The 23,097-nt window shown below is 39.7% G+C and overlaps 1 long non-coding RNA gene across 4 annotated transcripts in view; it reads left to right on the top strand.

Moving 5' to 3' along the window:
- Nucleotides 1-23,097, top strand: part of LOC125699294 (uncharacterized) — a 138,549-nt gene that overhangs the window by 36,420 nt on the left and 79,032 nt on the right. The window lies entirely within an intron of this gene.

Below are 23,097 nucleotides of genomic sequence, written 5' to 3'. Positions count from 1 at the left end.
TACACTAACCTTTTTCGACAGCTAGGCCCAGTGATAAGTCTGGATTTTCTCTGTTTATAGAAAACTGGTACATCAGCAGATAATAGTACAACTCAATATTTATGGAGTGCTGGCTTTCTGGAAACGGAGGAAACTGGAAGTTATTACTAGAGTAGTTCATTAAAATGTAAACAGCAGCGAGGAGACAGCACTGACAATGTTTGTTTTTGCCATTGTCTGATTATACAGCCGTGGCATGGCTGTAGTGTGAAAGTGGGAGTTGGTCTGGGCAGAAGTTTTTCTGCTGACCCCTGAAAAGAGGTAAATAGCAGCATTGCTATGTGACACCTCTGATTCATGGCAGTGGCACAACAGTGTCCACGTGCGATATAACGTATCCTAACATTGGCTGGAGCAGGACCTGTTTTCTGGCTATGACAGAGGTCTGTAAACCAGACTATTCTGTTCTTGTAGTAACTGCAGCAGTCTTTCAAAGAGCCTGTGACAATGGAGAGGCTGCATGATGTTGCTGTGTTTTAGTTGATCAGTACATGTTACTAAGTGGAGATGCTGTTAACAGGCTTAACAACAAATTTGCTAGAAGGTAACAAGCTACTTGGCCTATAAGAGTCAAAAACAAAGAAGGAACTATTCTTGTTCTACAGACCCTATAAGCTGGATGAGTGAGAGAGAGCTGCATAATCAGATGCTGAGCCATGTGTATTTTAGCTACTGTCTTTAAATGTAACTTCCTCCTTGGAGTTGTGTTGCTCAAGGCTGTGTGCGGAAGGATTTGAGCAGAAGATGGTGGAACAGCACAGTAAGCAAGAAGAGGAAAATAAAACTCTTCATAGCATAAAGGGGCAGCATAGAAGTGACAAGGTTAAGACTGGGAAATGTCTGCAGCTGATTTGGTTGATTCCAAAATGTTTGTGTTCTTCAGCAGCATTGAAGCATGAACTGTGACGTCTAGCATTCTGTATTAAAATACTTATAAGATATTTAAAGTTTATTTTCTTCCAAATAAGTCAAGTGCCAGAGGCTTCAGTTTCCTGTATATCAAAGCAGAGCTCCTGTCTACTTGTATGAGAATTTCAAAAGCCCTGTGGTCCTTCCCATTTGTAGCAGGGTTCATTCTGGTGTGAGGGGCCAGCAGCTCGTACAGCAAACTTCTGAGTGCTCCCTGGTACACAGGGAGGCATTGCTCCAGATTCCAGAACTTGCAGTATTTCTATGGTATGCTTTGTACAAAACTCTGAAAGTGTTTTTGGATGAAAAGAACTATGCAAATACAGAAGATTAATAATTAAGATTGTGTTGATTTGCAGTAATTGTGCATAATGCTTTGCACCGCAGGGATCACAGTTATTACAGGATAGGCGATCCTATTGACATGCATAAGGAAAACAAGTTCATGAATCACAATGACTTTGGACTTATTTAATCTACCATGAGAAAACAGCACTCTTGTGTTCCATAAATTTGTGCTTCCCATGCATCAGCACAGCAGTAACAGGGGTATGGTGTACTGCAAGGGGCTCAGACCACTCCTCAGCTGTGTGGTTATTACTAAACATGCTAATGAAGTGCTTTTAGACCACTCTATGCTGTGCTTCAGGAGAGGACCTTAAAACACATAAGGGATAAACAACTGGAAAAATCCCAGTTTTCTACTGGTGGCATAAAGGAAGCCAAGAGATGGTTTTAAAGTAACACATGAGCTAAATTTATACTTGCTGTAGTCTATATCATGAATGACTTTAAGTCTTGAAGGGTTATTATGTTTTTTTTATGCACAGCAACTCTATAGAATTAAAGATAACAAGATCCACACTATCATGTTGGTCCCCTCGAATTACCTAGGCTGCTTGTGTCCATCAGGCTGAATGGGGATGAATTAAGTATGAGGTGAATGAATGAAATCATTCTTGTTTCTGCCTAACTAGTTTTGTTTTATTTTGTAAGAAAGAACAGCATTTTTATACAGCTGTGAGGGAATAAGCAGAGCTGAAGAACCTGCTTAACCTTAGGGTATGCTCACAACTTGAGTAGGACTTGTGCAGATACCTTCAGATCTGGTTCAGGATCAAAGCAAACCTTGTTAATGCCAGCATGTTCACGCTGAAATGAGGGAGGGACAACGGAAAGTAGCCAAGAGAGAAAATCTAAATTCTGATAATTCTGAATCTTAAATGTAGGTGGGAGATGTTAGATAAGCAAAAGGTGTGGTAGAGATCAAGTGAGTCCTCCTACTCCTGTAATACATTGAAAGAAATCATATGTCATGCACTCTGGATGCCTTTAGTGCCAGAAAAAATAGGGTGGGGTTAGCTCTTCCTCTTTGTATCTTATTTTTCCTTTTTCAGTTTCTTGCCTTCAATTTTGGCTTCTTTGCATCTTCCCCACTGCTGATGCCTGAATTCTCCTGAAACTTCCTGTGTAAGACAGCCATAAGACCACTGTTTATGTTTCTGTCTCTTTTTCAGAGAAATAAATCAATATTTTGCTTGGTCACCAAGCTAAACAATTGTATCTATCTATCTGTAATTATATATACCATTATAACAATTATATAATATAGATTCTGTATGTATAGAATTATATATAAATAAAAATCTTTTATATACATAAGGATCCAGTAAATCACTAAATTACAATTTTATTTTTTTTTACCAGATTAGATACACCTAAGGTGAAATTTTTCTTTTGTTTCAAACATCTCAAGCAGGTTTTCTGTAAGTTTGTTTTTATCCAACTGCACACCACTTAAAACAGTTGCTTTGAATTACAAGTGCTATTCATTCCTATTCTGTTTGAGATGATTGTAAGCAAAGTTGTCTATGTGAGCACAGAGCTGCCTTCACTGGGATATGATCTGGAATCTCTTGTTTGCTCTCACTCTGTCTTTTTGTTGTTGTTCCACTTTGCAGAAAATCTTAAATATCCACTATTCAGCAACTTCAACCTCTTCATCCCACCTTGTCAACAATCAGGTAATGGAGTAATTTTCTCCTTGCTCCCTCATCTTTCACAAATGCTGTAGAGAAGTATTTCATACAGTGACATTTCATACAGTGTTAACATGAGAGACTGCTGTGTCGTTCCCTCCCTGCTCAGTGTAGCTTTCTGAGTGCCCTAGGGCAAGGCGCTTCCAGAAATGTTGGTTCAAATGCCATCAGCCGGAGAAGACAACTGATCCCACACAACCTGAATAAGCGTGCTGACAGCCGAACTTTTGGTTCTGGAGGGCTGACACCGCGACTTCCTCAGGCAGTTTTGTGAATCCACTCCCCCTCTGGCCCTGCTAATTCTCTCCAGATGAACCACTGAACAGTTTCGGGATGACTAAAGCAGCATTTCCCAGTAAATGCGCCCTCCTCCACTCTATCGCTGACCATGCTCTTTTGTGATGTTCTTGTTTCTACAGCATCTCTCCTTTGTCCTCTTTATATTCCCTTTTCCAGGCTAATTTCTTCCCTGTATGTGAGCTCTTTTGAGCTCTCTGTCCACTCATTCCTCCCACTCTGCTCTTTCCTTTGGAGTTTCCACTTTGGCTCAAGTCACTAGGACGCAAGTTCTTCAGGGTTGGGCCAAAACACCAAATAAACTCCTTTAGAGATAGGGAAGCATTCTGAATAGGCCAACTAGCTCTGCTAAGAAGTGTAACTCACCTAAGAAGAGCACTTTCTTGTCATGACTATCCTGTTCTGCATTTAGCTAGCATCCAATCTGCTGGCTCTGTGTTGGCCATGTAGTGGTAGTATTATCAGTATTGTAAGTGTTGTTTTTAGATGTGGACTATGTGGGAAAGATGCAGTTGACATCTAGTTCCCTCTGTTGTCTTCTCCAGCACGGTTTATGGGAAATACCAGCAGAAAAAATTTGTTATGCTAATAAGAAAATGGTGTCACAGTCATCTTCCCTTTCAACACAGGATGTTCAGATTGCCCAGACCTGCTTGAAGTCTATTATAGTGAAAAATGATTCTTGTGCTGTTAAAGCAACAGATGTGAATACACGCAACTGTACAGAGGCAAAGAAATCTTAGATTTAGCTCAAGCAATTAAACTGCTATCAAGCTTTGGTGCCAAGCTGTTGCAGCCCTTGTCTTATTCCAAGTTGTGCTAGCGTACCCAGAGCATCTTGTTACATTTCAGTGAATTAAGGATGTATTGAAAATTGTTTTAAAAGATACAATTATTCTCCATGCTTGTCTTCTGCACACTCTGGGAACATGCAAGTCACAGCAGCCTGCATCTCGTGGTTTTCAGGTGCCGTACTCTTGAGCAGTGAGTTACCTAATGCCATTTGGCAATACCAAGTTGGCATAAAAACCATGTGAGACATTCCAATTGTTTCCTGAATTGTCTTTAAAACGTTCTTTAAAAATTGGGTCTGTATTTGAGGTCTGGAGAACAAGGATAAACCGCCTCGGTTTTAAGCTCACAACTATTACGAGTTTTTGGGGAATAAGAAAGCGAAGAATCTCCTTGAAAATGCTGTAGATGTTAAAGGTGAACAAACAGAACTTCTCTCTGTTAGAGTCATTCTATCTATTTCATTATTTAACTCCTGTAGATTAGGGTTATTTTTCTTTTATATTGGAACAGAGTTCAAGACATTTGCATCAGAATGCAAACATGAATAATAGATAGATGAACTTGATTGATTTTCTTAGCTTTATAGGTATCCTGAAAGTCAATCAATTTTAAAGGAAATTATCAGGTATGAGGTGAGAGTTTTACTGAATAACGCAGCTTACTTTTTTTTGGTGGTGTTATCTCTTTGAGTTTCCAAACGTATTTAGTTATACTTATTTGAAAGTTTAAATTCTATTAATTATCAGAATGGCATTAGATATGATGCATTTTAGATTGATCCACTCCTATGTGGCATTCAGAGGACTGGAATATTAAAACTCTTATATAAATAAATGCAACTTCTGGTGTAAAATGGCAACAGTATGCCTGTCCTTCTGAGATTTTTCAGGTATACAATGCGCAAATCATAGGTCTGATTTAAACAGGATTAAAAAAAAGAAAGGTCAGATTTTAAATACAAGTATGAAACCACAAAAAGAGCCTTGGACTTCATTTGGTGTTTCCCTTATTTGTTGCACAACTGAAATAATGACATGAAATTATTTAGCAGTCTATGATTACTACAAACAATGGAAGGAGATTGTTTATCTGCTTGCTTCTGCAATGAAATGTGAATGCTATGCAGCTGACTACTCTGATGATAATAGCCATGAAATCAATTCTCCCTTACTTTACTCAAGTGTTTTTCTGATTAAGTGAAACTTTTCTAGTTTAAAATTCAAACTTTTTTTTAGTTTAAAAGCTGTAAATCTCTAAGATTTGTGACCAGTTAATAGTTTTAAATTCAATACGAGCAAAAAATACGTAAGTAATTTGTATAATTTTTAGTGATTCCTAAGGTCCCTGAAGATTCTGCCTCAGACCCTTTCCTTCTGTTGATGCTGTCTCCAGAAGCCCTGGAGCCCTTCTCTTAGTCCTGTAGCAAGTGCAGAAATCTCCTGTCAGAGATGAGGAGATGTGGGTAGGAGCATTGATAGTATTGTGTTGTGCAGGGCCAATGTTCATGGGAAATCTGCAGGGAAAGAAAGTCTGCTTTGTTCACATCCTCAGCATCTCTCACTTCCTTCTTGAAGTAGAACAGGAGTAGATCAGTAACCACATGTGTTGATGTCCCTCGTGAACAGAGCAGTGACAGAAGCCATTCTGAGTCGGACCAAAGCTTCCTCTTCCCCATGCTCGTCACTGCTGATGACCAGAAGCAGATGTTGAGTGAAGAGAGAAAATGCAGGCAGATAAGGATGTGATTTTGCAGATCTCCTCCCATCTCCAACTTTTTGTGGCTTCTACTATTTTCTCCTTAAGTGTTCCTGCAGAGTTATCATGGACAGAGTTGTCATGGACTGCAGTCTCTCTCTCTTTACATCAAATCTCAGGTGCCCGTGAATTCTGATACATGTAAACTGAAAGCACTAATTGAGCAACTTTCATATATTGATAAACTCAAATAAGAGAAGCTTAGTCTGGTTAACACTCATAGACTTACTCCTCGGATGTTTCTAGTATCCTGCTTTGATCCCTTGACTATAATGAGGAGAGTTTGAGGCATGGACAGAGCCGTCAGGCACAGTAAATACACAGATACCAGCTAGGTGCTCATTTTTCATTTGTTAAATCTTTCTCTAATTCTACAGCTGAAGGAAAGCGAAAATGTAGCAATTCCTCTCAAGCCAGTGAAGAGAAACAACTTTCAGGCTGGTTGTTTCTGTAAGGCAGTACTGGCAGGAGACAAGATGAGTTTTCTTCCTCTTTTTTTCCTTCTCTCTGTTAGTTCCAATTGATAGTGAAAGAGTGTGGAGGGTTTGGGCAATTCAGTCGGTGCATCGCTGGCCTTGCTGCAGTTCAAAGACAGGCAGTATTGTGTATGGTGCTGAGGGCAGGAGTTACGGTTTATGCAAAGGATACGTGAGGGTGGTGGGGACTCTTCGTAGAAGCATCTTTGTTACGCTCAGAACTTGAGTTCCTGTAGCTTTCAGGCTGTATAGATATGAGGCACGCTGAGGCCCAGAAATGCACAGAGACTTTAGCTTGTAGATATGATAATTTTCTGTTTGCTACAATGGCGTTTGTGAGAGGAGTAGCAGAGGGTGGCTTAGCTCCATCTCATCCTAAGTGTGTGCTGCCAAGGGAAGAATGGGGGGCAGCATCTCTCTTTTTAAGCCAGGAGATTGTTTCTTGGCTACCTACTTCTAATGAAAGTTCAGCATTATTTGAGATGGGGAAAAAAACCACCATCACCAAAAACCCTGGTGCCAAGGAGATGGTGTCATGTCTTCTGGTATGCATCTAATTCTATTGCTAGGAACTTTGGTTTTTGTTTCAGATTGTTAATGAAATCAAAGCATACCCTGGGCCTATCCAGGGAGTGGTTTAGTTTGTGTAGCTGAAGAATAATCACAAGACAATTTTCTAAAAACAATAGGAGATGAAAGAGGAAGTTTAAACCACTTCCCAGTTGAGAAAACACTATTCTGCTGATTCACATCTGTGCAGAACGATTGTTTTTTCTTTTGTGCACTCACACTGCCAAGATTATATTAATGTGTGCAATAGTACACTCCCAGGTGTAAAGTCCAGTAATCAAACATCAGTTCTTTAGCTATAATTATCTCTTCAGATTTCGTCTTAGGTTTCAGTTTGAGCTTCCCTTCCTGCCATATCCTTTATACAAATACAGTTGTGTTACTTAAGGATGCTTGTGCAGAAAAAAAAAAATTAAGAATTTTGATGCACCACAGATTCTGAAAGGGCATATCAACACACTGGCACTGATACCTCTCATGGGTCAGAGAATCACTCTGTGCAGGATGCAAAAGTTTAACAAAAATTACCTATTAAGTTAGGTAAATTGAACACTGTCAGTGTGAACAAACAGAGGGATGTTACGGCCTCTGTAAGTCAGCCCTCAAGTCCTTCAAAAACTCAACTACTGGCCAACCTTTGGCCTTGTAACCTATGGCAGCAGGTCACAAAAAGAGAATTCAAGATCTAACAAAGGCAGCACTTTTTGTACAAGATATACCTCACATAAAAGAGGAACTTCAGATATTTTCATTGTCAGATTTCATAATAATAAAGATGTGGAAAAAAATTCATAGACATTTTACCTACCTAAAGAATCTGAGATGATACATAAGCTTTTCCGTAAAATGAATTTAGCGCTAAGTATTCCATGTGTACAGCCTGGCTGGAAATGCCATCACACACACTGTGATTTGTCTTAGTTGATATCAAAAATCTTGTTAACTCTTGATTGACTGCAAGCAGGACTGAGAACCTACTGGATTTCCTGAGTTTCCTTCTCTTGTTGAACAGGGGCTCTCTTCATCACTCTCCGTGTTATGTGCCCTAATTCAAGTTGGAGTTAAGTCATGGAGGTGCTTTCCTGCTCTTCCATAGCTGCCAGAGCATGAGCTCATAGTAATGGCTGCTGTTTTACACAGATCCCATAAATAGAGTTTTGGATTAATGACACAGTGTAGATTCCTGAGTCACTGGATAGGCCTCTGACTGTTCCACAGTGCTTTTGGGCGGTGAGAAAGGCAGCCTGCAGTGTGTTTGACTTGCATCTCATTGCATGTACTGGTTTCTGCAGGGATGCTAATTAGAAGATAAGCCTGAAATTTTCTTAAAGAAAAGATAGTTTTGAATTAGTTGAAATAGGTTAAAAATTAGGACTTGTTAAAACAAAACCCAGTCATTTAAAGTATGAAACTTTCCATCTTTTTCATCTCTTACTTTTTTCCCCGGTATCGTTACAGCACCAGATGGGAATAAGAGGGCTCAGAAATAAAGCAGTAGAAAAATTGAGAAACTAAAATGGTTGATTGGTTTTTAAATGTTTAATTGTATGTAATTTATTCTGTAACTTTAATTAAAGTAAATACTATATTTGAATTTCCAAAATTAATGGATGATTTTGGTAATTTTTGACAAGTTTTCCTAGTGTGAGTATAATTTTTTAAAACAAATATTTTAATGTAGCAATATAAGTGTACACCTATTTGGATACTGTCATTGAGTACAATCTCAGCAATTCCTGACAATCTACAGAGGCTGAAAGATGGAACTGGAATAGTCCCTTCTAAAAAACAGATATGAAAGCCATTGTATTGGTTTCCATGGGGACTAGAAACAAAAATATTGGCGAGGAACCTATCGAGGGAGTTTATGATACAATGGAGATCATTTCCTTTCTTCTTTTTTTTTTTTTTTTTTTTAATAATTGTGAAAGCCAAACATAAAAATACATTTTTCGTGAGTGAAAAATAAACAGTTTGCGTTGACTTTAAGTCATGTTACTTTAAAAAGACATCAGCAATAACTGCAAGAACTTGAGAGGTTATAAAGATGCTTCTTTTTTTTGTGGGCACTTCTTAACATAGCTGTCACTGCTAATATTAACATTGAGGGTAAACGTGAATCAGATTATGCAGCAGAAAATAAGAATCTTTGCTAATGTGCAACATTTCATTCAGAAATAATTTTTTTTTGTTCCTATCAATAGGAATTATAGTAGATCTCCAAGATGTGTAATATTACAACCCTGGAACATTATACAAGCTTGGAAATTGTTATACTGAATACTCAGAATAAAAGGCTAGTTGTGTTGCTAGTTACTACTGTGCACTCATCAAAAACTATTTAAATGCTGGCAGATTGCATTGTATTGTGATATAAAAAGAGCCAAATTTAAGGTACGGAGTTTTCAAATCTAAGGTTTGGGAATATTCATTCTCATGTCAAAGGAGCCAAAATAATTTTTGGCAACTTAGGTTCATCCTGATGTAGATGTCATTAGCTTGAGTCCTGGGAGAGGTTCTGTGTTCAACTGTTCCTGAGATTCCTTCAGAGACATCCACTCAGCAGGGAACACAATTTAGAACAAACTGAAACCTTCTTTTGCCTCAAAATAGATCACAGTCTGTGACACATAAGCACATCACAAATGTTAATCAGAACTTGTAATGCTGCAAGAAAGGCTGTAAGAAAGATTCTGGAGAGCCACTCAGTTGTTATTGGACTGCACAGTATAAAAGTTGATATAGAAAATAAGAGAAATCAATCATTACTGATTGTGGCAATTATGAACTCACTGGAATGGTGAAACAAGACTTTCCCAGAGCATGCCAAAGAGCTGCCTCTGTTTCTAGTCTGAACAGTGCGTTAGTTTGCAGGACCTTTCAAATGTTTCCAGGACGTATACGTATCTTCTGTGTTGTGTACTTCATAATCTAGGCATTATTCTTCCTTTCTTGACTCAATTCCTGCACAGTAATCAGGGTTGCTGCTGGCCCTTTTCCTCCCCTTACTCTCCTTTTCCCCCAGAGCAAATGAGTCGTGTGAAATTTGAGCTGGAAGGTGGGAAGACTTCCAGTGATTCACTTGGTCTCCTTCTCCAACCAAACTTCAGCCAGGTCTCCAGAGTCAAAATCTATGGTTGTTTTTCCATTCAGGAGGCAGAAAAATTTTCACCTTCTCCTGGGCAAGATGGCTGTTCTGTGTGGGATGTTTTGCTATTTCAGTGTGTGCTTTTATAACATCTCATCTAACACTAATGTTAGCTGACTACTAGCATTAACCCAACTACTAATTTGAGTGGCATTATGACAGAGTATTTTATGAGAGTCTTTCAATATGGTATCCTGAAAATAATATCTGGAATACATTTTATATTTTATTGTTAATGGCATTTTATATTGTCGTGCTTGCTGTAAAAGAAGCATTTTTAAAACTAAGTGGCAAGATACAGTTTGAGCAGTGAAATTCTTTGAGTAGATGCCCTGGAGTAAAGTCGGATTTTGATTTCCTTTTACTGAAATGGCTTGTAAATGTCTTGGCTCTTGTGACGGTCTCCAGGCTGAGATCTGGGGAGCGGGGCAGTGCAGGCACCAGCCACGAGCCGCCTGTCCCATCTGTACCTTGCACTTGTTGAGAACGGCTGCAGGTCAATGAGGGGCTCCCACACACATTGACACCTCAGAGAAATGGAGGTTATTCAGACTGACTCCAAAGTCTGTGACTGGACTATGGATTAAAGCTCAGAGAGGTTCACAGTTTTATTAAGGAGTCAGTCCTGTCTGAGCCACTGAACTAGAGTAACCTTAGCTTGCTCAGTGTTTATAGAGCACCAACACCCCTGGAGACAGCCCTGTGTGTATCTATGAATATCTACTTGTAATAGTACTATCAAGTCCAAAGCTTTGGAGTTTGGATAACAGGATTGTTTTTCTTACCCAACTAGTGAGATACAGCAGTAGATAATCTCTCCTATTATGGCGTGTGTTCCCATGCTTACTCTTAAAGCTCTTTGGCAATACTGCTCTTAAAAGGCACTGGCCACCTAACTGGAGTGTCTGATCTGGAGCACCGTTGACTCTCTGGTAGAAAGAAAGAGCCTCTTGTGGGAGGTGATTCCAATGGAGAAGAGGATGAATTATCCTGCACATATGTCTCTCATTGTTAGTTTTAAACTTCTCCATTTCAGAATGGCTCTTTTTGTAGTGAAAGTAGAGATACAGGAGTTGAAAAGTCTGGGCTTTCATCCTAATGGCTTCCTGTTTGGACAAACCACTTGTGCTGTGTGCATAATTTCATTTTGCTTTTTGGTTTTCTGCCTTGTTTTCTCATAGGATATGTTTATCTCCGAAGGGTACTATTCAAAGTTTGGCAAAATTTCAGTTTCTCGTGTTAAAGGTCCAATATAATCTTAAAGGATTATATCTGGAAGTTAATGAAGTCTACAGTTAGACAGGAAAACAAGTTGAAATAAACTTTTTTATGTGCATTTTTATATAGTCATTGTAAGCTCTACTTTTTTTGAAAAAGGAACTTAATTGTTTTGCCACTGATTTTATCTGAGACTGTGGTAAGTGAACTTGTGGGCACCTACATGTTCATTCATCTGCTAGTTGCATCTTACAGCTTTCTGAGCTTCTGTGAGCTGCAAACTGAAGCTGCAGTTCTCTAAATGGAAATGCTTTGTGTTCCCAAGTGGTCTGGAAACTGAAAATAGTGCAATATCTTAACCTTCTTGCAAGAGACACTCAATTAACGCACTGGAAACCCTAGTAAAATTTCTTGCTACAGTTTGGTCTCTGACTCCATCTCAGACTTTGTTCTCAAATTCTTGGTTCAGGCAGAGTCCTACTGCCCTTACCTGCACTCTGCCTGGGCCACATTTCTACTCATGGCCACAGTCCCTATGTTTGCAAAAGACCTGAGGGACAAAGTGTTTAGAGAGGTCTGCTTTGCAGTAATATTTCTCTGGATCCTGGCACTCAGTGACAGCAGGTCACTCTGCTTGGCTCTGCAGATTTGTATTTGGTGGAGACTCCTGGCATGCCCTGAAAGTGGGAGTGGGATTTTTGCCACTGCTTAGGTAATGTGTTGTACCTCTGTTCATACCTCAGTTCTTCAGGAAACACAGATTTCCCTTGACTGAGGTTTCAGGATTATGGAGAAAAACTGTAAAACTGCCAAAGCTCAGCCAAGCCTTGGTTTAGACAAGCTCAGCGTTATGTTGAATTTCTGGTTTCATCCAGGAGAGGGAGCTGACTTTCTAGCCATCCCAACTGGCAGGCTGTGCAGGAGGAGGTTTTTCACAGCTGATATCCCATGTCTGAGTGATTGTTCACATATGCTGTCCCCAAAGGAGAGTCACCCTGGGAGTGCAAAACCACCCTCTCACAACATTGGTTACCTCTGCTCAGTGCAGTAAATACAATTACATGACAAATTCTTGACAGGGGATTATTTATTGTTAATGCACTTAATTTAAATGCTGTTACATATTGTTTGCTCTCTTCCCTCACTCTTCTGCCTTTTGCCTATTAAGGAATCTTAACAAGATCTGAATGTAATAGTTTCTCCATTGCAGCAAGCCCTGCTCCCTGTTGTATTATGGCAAGCAGGGCAGTGTTAGCAAGCTCCTATGCCTGTGGCTGGCTGCCAGCCTCGGTTGGTGACCCAGGCGCAGGGTGAGATGTGCACAAAGCAGAGTGCCTGTGCCAGCTCCTGTGAGTCTAGGAAGCAGCATGCAGAGCCTGGACAGGGGAGTGTGCCTGTGCTGCTGCACCCTGAGCCCCTTCCCAAACCCCTCCCTGCCAAACTTCTCCTTGGCCCGCAGTCACTGCAGCACACATAGCCTGGAGGATGCAGGGTGGGAAAAGACTCAGATCCTATTTGTTGAAGTAAGTTTATGAGTTAGAAAAGAGCACGAAAGTAAGAAGGGAGATGGACTGGGGTGTTTTATAGGCACAGAAGGGAAACGTGCAGGTAATTGTGCAGAGCATCTGACCACAGCCTGTCCTGGTGAACGTTTCCCCCAGACACATGTGCACCTCTCAGAGCCTTGTGGCCCAAGCGTTGGGAAAACATGAGGCTGCCCTTTGCTGCTTGGGTGCTTTGTTGCACGCACCTCCAAACTGGGCATCCCTGTCAGTGCTGCCGAGGCAGTTTTCCAGCACTGCCTTCCCTCTTTCCTTTTCATCTTCCTTTTTTCTCCCTGTTTTTTTTTTTTTTCTGTCTCCCTACTGCATGCTCTCTCTCACTCTCTCTCTCGCATTTTATGCTGTAGCAGTTAAGCAGACCTTGAAAAACTGCCATGTGTAAATCAGAAAAGTTCAGACACTAGAAAGAAAATGGGAAGAAAGCTAAAGCACTGAGCTTTTTTGTGTTTGGATTACTCAGTGAATTTGATTAATAATAATTAGTCTTAATCTAACCTTGTGATTTTGGGTGCTTGAGATTGGAGAAAATTTGGACTGGAAGGAATGGCTCTGAAGCACTCTTTGCTCTCTGCAGAAAGCTCAGTGTCTCTGAAGCCATAAACATCTTAGTGCAGAGCAGATGGAATCATTTTTCTGTTAGTTATTTTAATACACAGGAACATAGGGAAATGAATATGGAAAATTAAAAAAAAAAAAATCTATTTACCACAAATTTAAAATGAATAGAACATGAAAGTTCAAGAGAAAAGGAAAGAACTTTTTAATCCTTTGAACATTTGTCATGTTGTTTCTCAATATTCTGTTGTTAGTAAACAAGTAAAACCAAAGGCAAGAAAAATTCTGCAAGGCATGTTATCTAGCAAAAAAATTGTGGTCCAGTTCAACAAGGAGTAAGTAAACAATGTGGTGTTGAATATCACTGGGTGGTGTGTGAGCACAAAGGTGTGCATGGGTTGAGTTGATAATATAACCTATCTGCGATGAGAGAATTATGATTGTTCTTAATGTCTTGAAATGCTCTGGCTTGGGACAGTCAGCTTGAAAACACATCCCACGTCAGTGGAAAATACTCAGTAATACTTTAATAGTCCTCTTGAAAATTGTATCCATGAAGAATGGCCCTTTAAAACTTAGCAGAGTTAATTGCAGCAAACAGTTTATTGGACTAATTAGGCTACTTTTTCTGTTAATTATCCATGAAGACTGAGCATTTTGCTGAATTATTTATTTGGAATTATTTGATGAGTAGGACATGCAAGTGTATTTCAACCTCAGGAACTATCTGTCATGGCTATTACTTTAGAATTCACTGTTCACACTCTGTCATTAGCTAGATAAGTCATGTGGTTTTATTTTGCTGTGATTGGATGTCACCCAAATTTACAGTTTTCAAGAAAGCCAGGCATATACTGAAGTAATATACTTTGCCCAAGTGATTGTTCAAGCTCAGGAGAATACCATGCGCTTGAACTAGAAGAGCAGAACACAGAAATAAACCTACCGTGTGTATCACAGCAGTGTTTTTTTGAGTAGCTTTGGATTCAGGACATCTGATGACCACTGCTGGGGATATCCATTGTTTTACAGGCCAAAACAGTTTCTCCCTATGTTATAAAGTTGTACGTTGCAATGCTTTCAGCACATGCATCTGTTTTGTAAAGCTGACGTTGTTACCCTGTGTGATGTTTCCCAGGTTACAATGGAGTTTTTGGTAGGTGTCTTTGTTTGTTTGTTTGTTTGTTTTTTAGAGCTTCTTTTCAAATAAGGAATAGTAATTGGAGGTATGTGTTGTGAGAGAGTGACTGCAAAAGCTGTCTACTGCTGGAAGAGCGTGCCTACCAGGGTCAGAGTGAGACTGCATAGAGCAGGCATCAGAACCTGGCCCTGATTTGTATGTGCAGTTGTCCCCCACACTACCATGGGTGCACCTTCATACTTGTTCTGAAAATCTGCACCTTACTGCTCAGGCGTGTGTGCTAACCAGCATTGACCAGATTTCCCTGGCAGTGTCACTGCACAGCTATTCTGCCCACTGCATCACATCTGTGAGCCTAAATGGATGTTTTCTCAATTATTCACAATCACATAACTGGCCCTTTAAATTAGGCAATAAGATTCCAGACACCAGTTATGGCAAAAACGCACGATGTTCATCTCCATTATCTCTGTTATTTAAGGCTTTCAAAAAACCACTAACCTTAACTCCTACACTCAAACAAGCACACACTAGCACATAGAGTTAAGCCAACTTTTTAACTCCCAGTCATTAAGGATGTCAAAACATTCTGATATATGATATAAACTCATTATGACTGGATTTTGTTTTTATTAATGTAAGGGTTAGGTTGTGAGGAACAGAAGATTTTTTTTAAGCCTCTTACTTCTTAGACACAGTGTGATTCGGTGGTTTAACATTGTTACATTTTAAAGGGCTCGTTAAGCTCTAATCAGAGTACATTAAGCACTAACATTTTTAAAGTGCATAATAAGACCTAAACATTTAATAGCATATTAACTTGTAACATAAACCAAGCACAGTCATAGTGTTGTCTTTTTCCTAGTGTTTTTTTCCTGTAACAAGTTCATACGAGTAGCTTATAGCTTTAAGAACTATTAGAAAGCTTGGTGTTTTTCGGTCCATCCTGGGAAAAACAAAAACAACGGGAAATTTCTGTACAATAAATTCTGTTCAAAGTGAAATTAAAAAATTGATGCAGAAAGATTTGCTCTGAGAGTTCCCATCTCTGAATGTTAACTTAACACGCAGCATATGCTGCTAGAGAAAAGAGCTGTTTACAGTGGAATGCCATTTTGTACTGGGAAAATGGTTTTGCTTGACAAGTTTTACTCAGATCTGATAACTTTGGAGTCATCCGTGGACAAGAACTGTGGGATGGGCTCTTGTCAGTGATAAAGATTCATGATCAGTCCATGGGGAGATCTTTTTTTTTTCCCTGGTATAATTCCCTTTGTATGAATTTGGAAAAGAGGTACAAATTCATTGATACTGTGGCCCAGCATTTTCTTTTGAGGATTTAAGAAGGGAAAAAAAAGAAAAGAAAAAAAAAAAAAGTGCATCATAGCCTGTCAGCATCTCTTCTTAATTGGTTTGGAACCTCTTGATGAGTGAATGCAGGCACACCTTCCCTCCGGGGAGCTGTGCACACCACCTCTGCAGCTATCCCAACCCTTCCCAGGTTACGGCACGGCAGCTGAGCTACCTTGTGGACCTTCATCTTCCCCATGGTACTGTTGAGAGGAAGTTGTGGTTCAGTCGTTTGAACTGCAGGAGCAGCTGCTCCTGCTTTTGTAGCATGGCTGTGACCTCACTGCCTTCTGTGGTGATGGCAGTAGGAGGATGGTGGTGGTGTCCTTGGTAAATGGTTTGTAAAATGAGGTGGGAGGCAGCTGGGTGAAGCTGACTCAGAGCTGTTGGTGCAGTAGTTGGTGATAGTGGACTGCGTCCTCCCTGGATGTGAACAGTTACAATGATGTAGAAATACGCTTGTGGATTTGATTAATAAGCCACTATCACTGTGAAACTGCCTCTCCATTACTGCTCTGTTACAGTGAGAGGATGAGGGCCCCGACATCCATGTCCCAGAGATGATAGTCTCTTATATGTGCATTACTGCCAAGTCCAGTCCTGTGCACGCAGCACTTCTGAGGCTGGTAGGCAGGGAACAGAATGCTTGGAGTGATTCTCATAGGCTAAGCTGAAACCTAGGCATAGCTTTGGTAATTCAGATTCGACCCAGTCTTGGGCTGGCTGAAAAGCCCCATGTTCTCCATCCTGAGAATGGGCATATTGCTCTTCATAGAAAGTGCGGCCTGTACTGTGACTGTGAGGTAAGTAAGATGGAATAAGATCATCTGAAGAAGTGAGTGCAGGGTCCCATCTGTTTGTGACAGCAGGGCCTTAGCTCCTGTGCAGGATTCTCCTCTGGCAGCTAGCGCAAATCTGCACTGCAAGAGCAGAGAGGAGCTCATCCACAAAGGAACAGTGCTCAGGTTGAAGCCAGCGGGCAAAGAAACTAAGGAAGTGATGTGCATCGTGCCTCATGTCTGGGCACTGCTACGCAAACACTTCTTTTTTTGTCTGTTTATATTTTATGTATTTACTTTACCTAGTTGGAAATACTTAAAATAAAAAATAAAACTCCATCACTAGTTCTGGAATAAAGTGACCACAAGGAGGAAGAGGTAATGTGAGTGTGACTGTAGAACTATACCAGTGTAGCTGTAACTGGGAAAGCGTTCCTGTGGAGCTGAGCTTCAGAGACAAAACCTTAAAATACTCTAGACCTCATCCTCTTTCATATAAATAGCACTCCATTTTTAGTAAAAAAAAAAAAACATTAAGTTTATGAAAGGCACAGGCTTCTTTACAGGATCTATATTTTAGTGTTAACATGACTGACATTCTGCAAAATGTGGGATGTCTGAAGGGGCGAACCAGACTGGGGAATGTGTTGATGTACTGATGCTGTTGTAACCCATGGTTTGGGGAATGTTGCAGGGGTTGTCCCTCAGGACTTTAGCTCTTTGGCAAACGGAAGAACAGAGGTGGAAAAACATTACAGAAAGCGTGTCCAGGGGAAGAGCCCTGGTTGTGCTTCATGTTACAGCAGGAAGATCTGGTTCTCTATTCTGTGTCTCCCTAAAACCTGACAACTTTGTCTGTATTTGTGTGTTTGTCAAAAGTTCAGATTTGAGTCTTGGTTTGACTGTGGCTTCCCGGGGGAATTCAACTCCCTGAGGAATTCACTCTAGCCTAATCTGGCAGGAAACTACAAGCTGAGAATGTAAGAGGGCTCTTTCTTTGGGTAGATAAACCAATACATCCATTATGTTGCTCTGGTTGCCCTGCCAATGTCATTTCGTTGATTCCTATTTAAGACAGGGTACCCTGTATTACTGGTGCCACAGAAAAGTGCCAGGTAGGCAACTTGGAGCATCAGGGACCATCACTGACTGACAGCTCAGGGCTCATAATGACTGAGTAGGATAGTGATTTCCTAAGCTTCAAATGTGATAAAATTGGTAGTGTGTTCCTTTATTATTATTCTTATTATTTGCCACTTTATGTTCTGAATTGTCAGTGGGTAGCAGTGGGTATTATCTTCATATCTCTGGAAAGAGGCTACAGAGTCACAGGATGGCCGATGTCAGGGCTTACAGAGGTCATTTTGTATGTTTGTATGTTTATCCTGCTTACTTTTTTTAAGTAAAAAGTCTAATCTCTGCTAGGATGGCATTTGCAGACTCATTAAGATAATCAAGTGCTTGCAGATCTTTGTGTGATTCTTGGCCTGCTTTGGTTTCACACTCACATTGTAGCAGAGCTTTAAAGGATAAAGCATGCAGAGTCTAGATTCTCTGGCATCTTTGTTTAGTACATAACCTGTGAGAAAGGTGAGGAATTTACCATACTTCATGGCAACTGAGAAATTGCATTTTCAGTTTAGGAGACTTGGATTAGACAGTGCAAGAGTTTAGAACCCAAAGGAATGGCGTGGAATTACATTGGGGAGGATAAGTCTGGGTGTTAGGAGAAGGTTTGTCACAAGAAAGTGCTCAGGCTCCTCAGGACAGTGGCCAAGCTGCTGGAGTTCAAGGAGTGTTTGGACAGTGCTCTTATACATAAGGTTTGAATTTGGGTGGTCCTGTATGGAGCCAGGAATTGGACTGAGTGATCTTTGTGAGTCCCTTCCAACACAGGATATTCTGTGATTCTTTGACTACAGACCATGGTCTAGGTGAGGTGTATTGCTATAAAGGGAAACCATGAGTCAGCCTGAGATGCAAAAAGTTCAGATGGGAGAAGTGTTTTAGTTCCTGAGAAAGGAGGTTTAGAAAAGGAGAGTGTGAAAGAGGAGGAGAACCTGTCTGAAAAAACCGGCTGCTTTCTGTAGAATTTGTGCCACCCTGAGACCATAAAATTTCTAAACTGTGAACTTGAGTGGAGTACCTGGATCACTTTCAAGTCCCTAACCTAAGATGCTTTGACTGAACTCTATGCGGACTGTGGAATAGCACTGCACATAGTGCATGGATTAACTGTACTCCTGAAGATGAGCCAATCTTATGTACTCACAGCTCAGCTTATTTCAGTAGGAATAATTGTGGATGCTGAATGTTCAGTCTGTGTTTTGACAGGCATTGCTTTTATCTCATTGCATAGTTGCCTGCAGGTTACAGATACTTTTTTTTTTTTTTTTTGTAGAATGCAATGGATATGTCTATCTGAAAAGAAAAGCTCACATGCTCTTTCACTTGTACTCTGAGATGACTGGGTGTGAGTATAAACATATTAGTGCAGTACTAAACCCAAGCAAATATACCTGCCTCATTAGCAAAGCTTATCAACAAGACTTTAGCAGAGTGCTGAAACCTACGTGGCTTCTAAAGTTCAGATAATGTCTGGCCAGCCAAGAGAGCTGATAGAAAGCTCTCATGACTGTTAAATTATGAAGTGGCTTTTTTTTTTTTTTTTGTGGTTAAAGCATATTAGGAGTTTGGAGTTGTGTTATTTAGATGTTATTTGGGAGGCATTTTAGCTTAAAAGCATTTTTATTTAAAGTGTGGGAATACATTTGATGAACTTGTCTACAAGAATAGATGAAAAGAAAAAATTTATAGAGGTAGAGGACATAATAACAAAAGATTTGTCAGATGTTTGTAAATTTTAAACTTTAAAGAGACAAATGTAACTGTCTTGCATGAATGTCTTCAGAAACCCACTGAGTTTACCTAGCTTAACATCAACCTAAAAAATTCAGAGGAAATGAAATTGGGGTATGGTTACTTTCTAACAAACTGTATGTTTTCAGCTTATCAGTATAGACAAGATCCTTGGATAGCTATTGAATTTCATAAGCAAACCAGACCTTTGCATGCATCACTTATAGAGATGAAAGCATATGGTCCAGGATAAAAAATTATGAGGATTTGGCATCATATTAAATGTGTAACTTTGAAGCACATTTACACCAGGTTAAAGGGCTGGGTTTGAATCTCTTCCAGTACACTTAAACACGTGAAACCTTCTGGCAGAAAGAAGAGATGGGTAGAGTTTGAAGTGCATCCTAATTTGTGTCAATAGGTCACATCTCTTATAAAATGTGAGGAGTTAAGGTGATGTATGCTCATTTTCAGGCAGCATATAGAATTGCAACAGTTTTTAAATAGAGTGCAAGTTCTCTTTTTTTCTTGGAACAAAAATGTTGATGTGAAATTGAAAACTCATTTCAGATGCCTGCTGGGCTGGCAGGGTGTCAAGTTGTTTGGCTTGACTGTCTCTCTCTTTCACTCCCTTCACATTGTTTACAGACAACATTCTCAACTCCAACTGACTGTATTTAAATATCAAGTAAGTATGTGCAGGAGGACTTGGAAAAGGGCACCACACTGTAGAGTTTCTGTATCTTAGATTGGTTGGGAAAAGACCTTGCGGGCAAATTGCAAAGTACCTTCCTAAGCAAAGTGTGTGAGGGGGAGAGAATGTGCGTGACAGAGAGAAAGCAGGTAGGAAGAGACACAAAATTTTTGGACAGTGATTTCTGGCATCTAATGAGAACTGAGAAAGTGGGTAACACCCAGCTTTTCTTCAGGTTGCATGTGCTGATGTGAAAGGTCTTTTGGATATGACAGGTGCAGTTAAGGGTGCATGAATACTCGCACAGTCAGCCTGGATCTTGCCTGGATGTGTGACTTGGTCCATTGGGAATCCGTATAGAATTTTCTTTATTTAAGTATGGGGGTGGTTTAAGCACAAATTTTGCTAAGTGTGTGTCTCCTTTAACCCATTTTCCTGTAACGTGAGCTGGAATTTGTGTATCCTAGTAGATTGTTCAAGGGTTTTTAATCCTGCAGTGTTCTTGGAGTACAGGCATGTTGTCCTGCAGCTGGCTGGGAGGGAGTCCTAAAGCATCTCAGCCCAAAGTGCTCTAAGATATGACCTCAGACATAGGTAACTGTGAAACCAAAAAGGTAACATGCATATGGTTTTGGAGAGGAGGGACTTGCATCTATGGTAAGCAATGTTGTCCGTGTAGATTAAATACCTGGGAAGGCCAGCCATGGGAGTGCTGGTGCATGAGAGCTGATGGGAGATGCTTATCCACTGGCAGGCTAAGAGCAATGATGCCAACATTGATGATGCAGCCACCACTGAGGGAGCTAGCCCAGCCATAAGCTTTGGTTTGCTGTCATCCAAAAAGCTCTTGATATTCTTGAATTTTTAAAATATATAAAGCTTTCTCTAACTTACGACAGTCTCTTTCTCTTGATTATGCACTTTTTCTTGTCAAATTTGGTTAATGTAAGTAATATGATGCAAACGGTAAGTAAGCAGGGGAAGAACCTTTTATCTTCACTTATCTACACGGATGAGTTTTACATGTACAAAGATGATTGGTGACCCAGCATGACCTGGACCTTAATGCTTTATCCAGAAAATTCATCTTCGAACAGAATTCTATCAGATTTTTTCATCATTTGCAAAAAAGAAAACACCAAAAAACAGCCACCTCTCAAATTTATGTCCAATAGCTCATCAGATTCAAACAATGATATGATAGGGCAGGAGAAATAGAGGAGTTGGGTGGGACTAGGGAGATTTCTTTGGGAGCCTCATCTACCAAATGCGCTTATCTTTTCTCAGGAATTACAATGTGGTTAGTTTACAGTCTATTATGCAAAGTTGCATGCAATGTGTTAATGATATTGGCAATTTTGTAACTATGTTCTGCACTAATTAGTCAGACTGAATATTGTATTGCTCATCCTGGATCACTTTCAATACTGCTGCTTTTCTTTTTTTTTTTTTCCAGCTCTTTTAGCTCTTGTCATTAAAGCATGTATGCACAAGCCAGCATACCTTGTGAACTTTGGAAAGAAACTCAAAGCCCCCAGTGTTTTATATTATGTCTGTCATATTTAGCAAGAAAACAATGTGGTGGTTTGATAAAGAGATTATTGTGGAAGGACAGCTTATGTGGTTTAGGGAATAGAACTAACTAGAATCCTTTTCCATCACCTGTGTTAAAAATAGGACAAAGGACAGTGCTTTGTACTGGGAATACAGCTGAGATGGAAGGCCTTGATAGAGTGAATCTAATTATAATCCCCCAATTAAATATTTGGGTCAGAGGTAAAACTAAGCGTTGTGTGCTGTAAGATCTGTTGTGTTTGTTCCATGTTAAATAGTTAACATGTGCCGTGCCAGACTACAGTCTTCCTTGTCACATTAAAACTAAATAATGTTTACCTGCTGACAGTGGATATGATCTGACTAGAGAAGGATTATCCAAGAGGAAATGTTAGATATTAATTTGATATACTGAAGAAAAAATAATTGCAACCAAAAATGAGGGTGATATGGTCATCGCAAATTGGTACGCTGCCTGTGACCACTGACTGATAGGCTTGTCTGTTTACTTCACTATTCATGAGGTAATTAATTTTTATGAACTTCTTCAAATATATTTGTGTCAGAAGATATATTTTATTTTACATGTATCACTCTTTAATGACACTGCTCATTTCCATATTAGTTGGAACAAAATCGGGTGTCTGGAAATCCAGGAATCTTAGACAAGATTTTTAATTATTTTGTCTTTCACTGTATTTATTGCTTTGAGATGATAAAATCTGAAAAGGGTTCCCTCTTAAATGATACTATTGATCACTAATGTGCATCTGCTGTATTTCCCATATTCTTGACATTCATGAAATTGGTGTTGTGCTTAAGAATTTCAGTGCTATTAGGATTTGATTCAAACTTAAGTTGATCCAGAGAGACATATCTCGCATTTGTCCGTGTTTTTTCCTGATCATTCAAACAATAAAACTGTAAAAATAAAGCACATATATACCTAAAACCGAAAGATTTCCTCCTCTTACAAGAGAATTCAGAACGAAACTGTCACACAAAATGACTATTGCTGGTGAATGGCCCAAGGTTAAACAGTCATTTAATTTTATCTTGTATAATAAGTTACCAGATAGCAGTTAATAATTGAAGAAGAATCCCATCTTTCATTGCAAAAAACGTCTTTATTAAATAAAAAGAAAAAAGTAGAATTAACTTCTGGGAAAACTACTCCTCTTTTTCCTTTGACCTGTGAGTGCATGGAGCAACAACCCTACAATTTCATACGTACACACAATTTATGTAACAGTGAAAAGACCCATCAGGAAAAGGAAATAATGAGCAGTGTGCTGGGTGGGTGAGCCATAAGCAAAGCAGTTCAGTGGGGATTCAACCTGGCCAAGCGAAGGCCAGG

The sequence above is a fragment of the Lagopus muta genome, chromosome 12 (assembly GCF_023343835.1).
Source record: "Lagopus muta isolate bLagMut1 chromosome 12, bLagMut1 primary, whole genome shotgun sequence".
Taxonomy (NCBI): Eukaryota; Metazoa; Chordata; class Aves; order Galliformes; family Phasianidae; genus Lagopus; species Lagopus muta.
The sequence above is the reverse complement of the archived record's forward strand: the minus strand, read 5'-3'. Positions and strand labels throughout refer to the sequence as shown.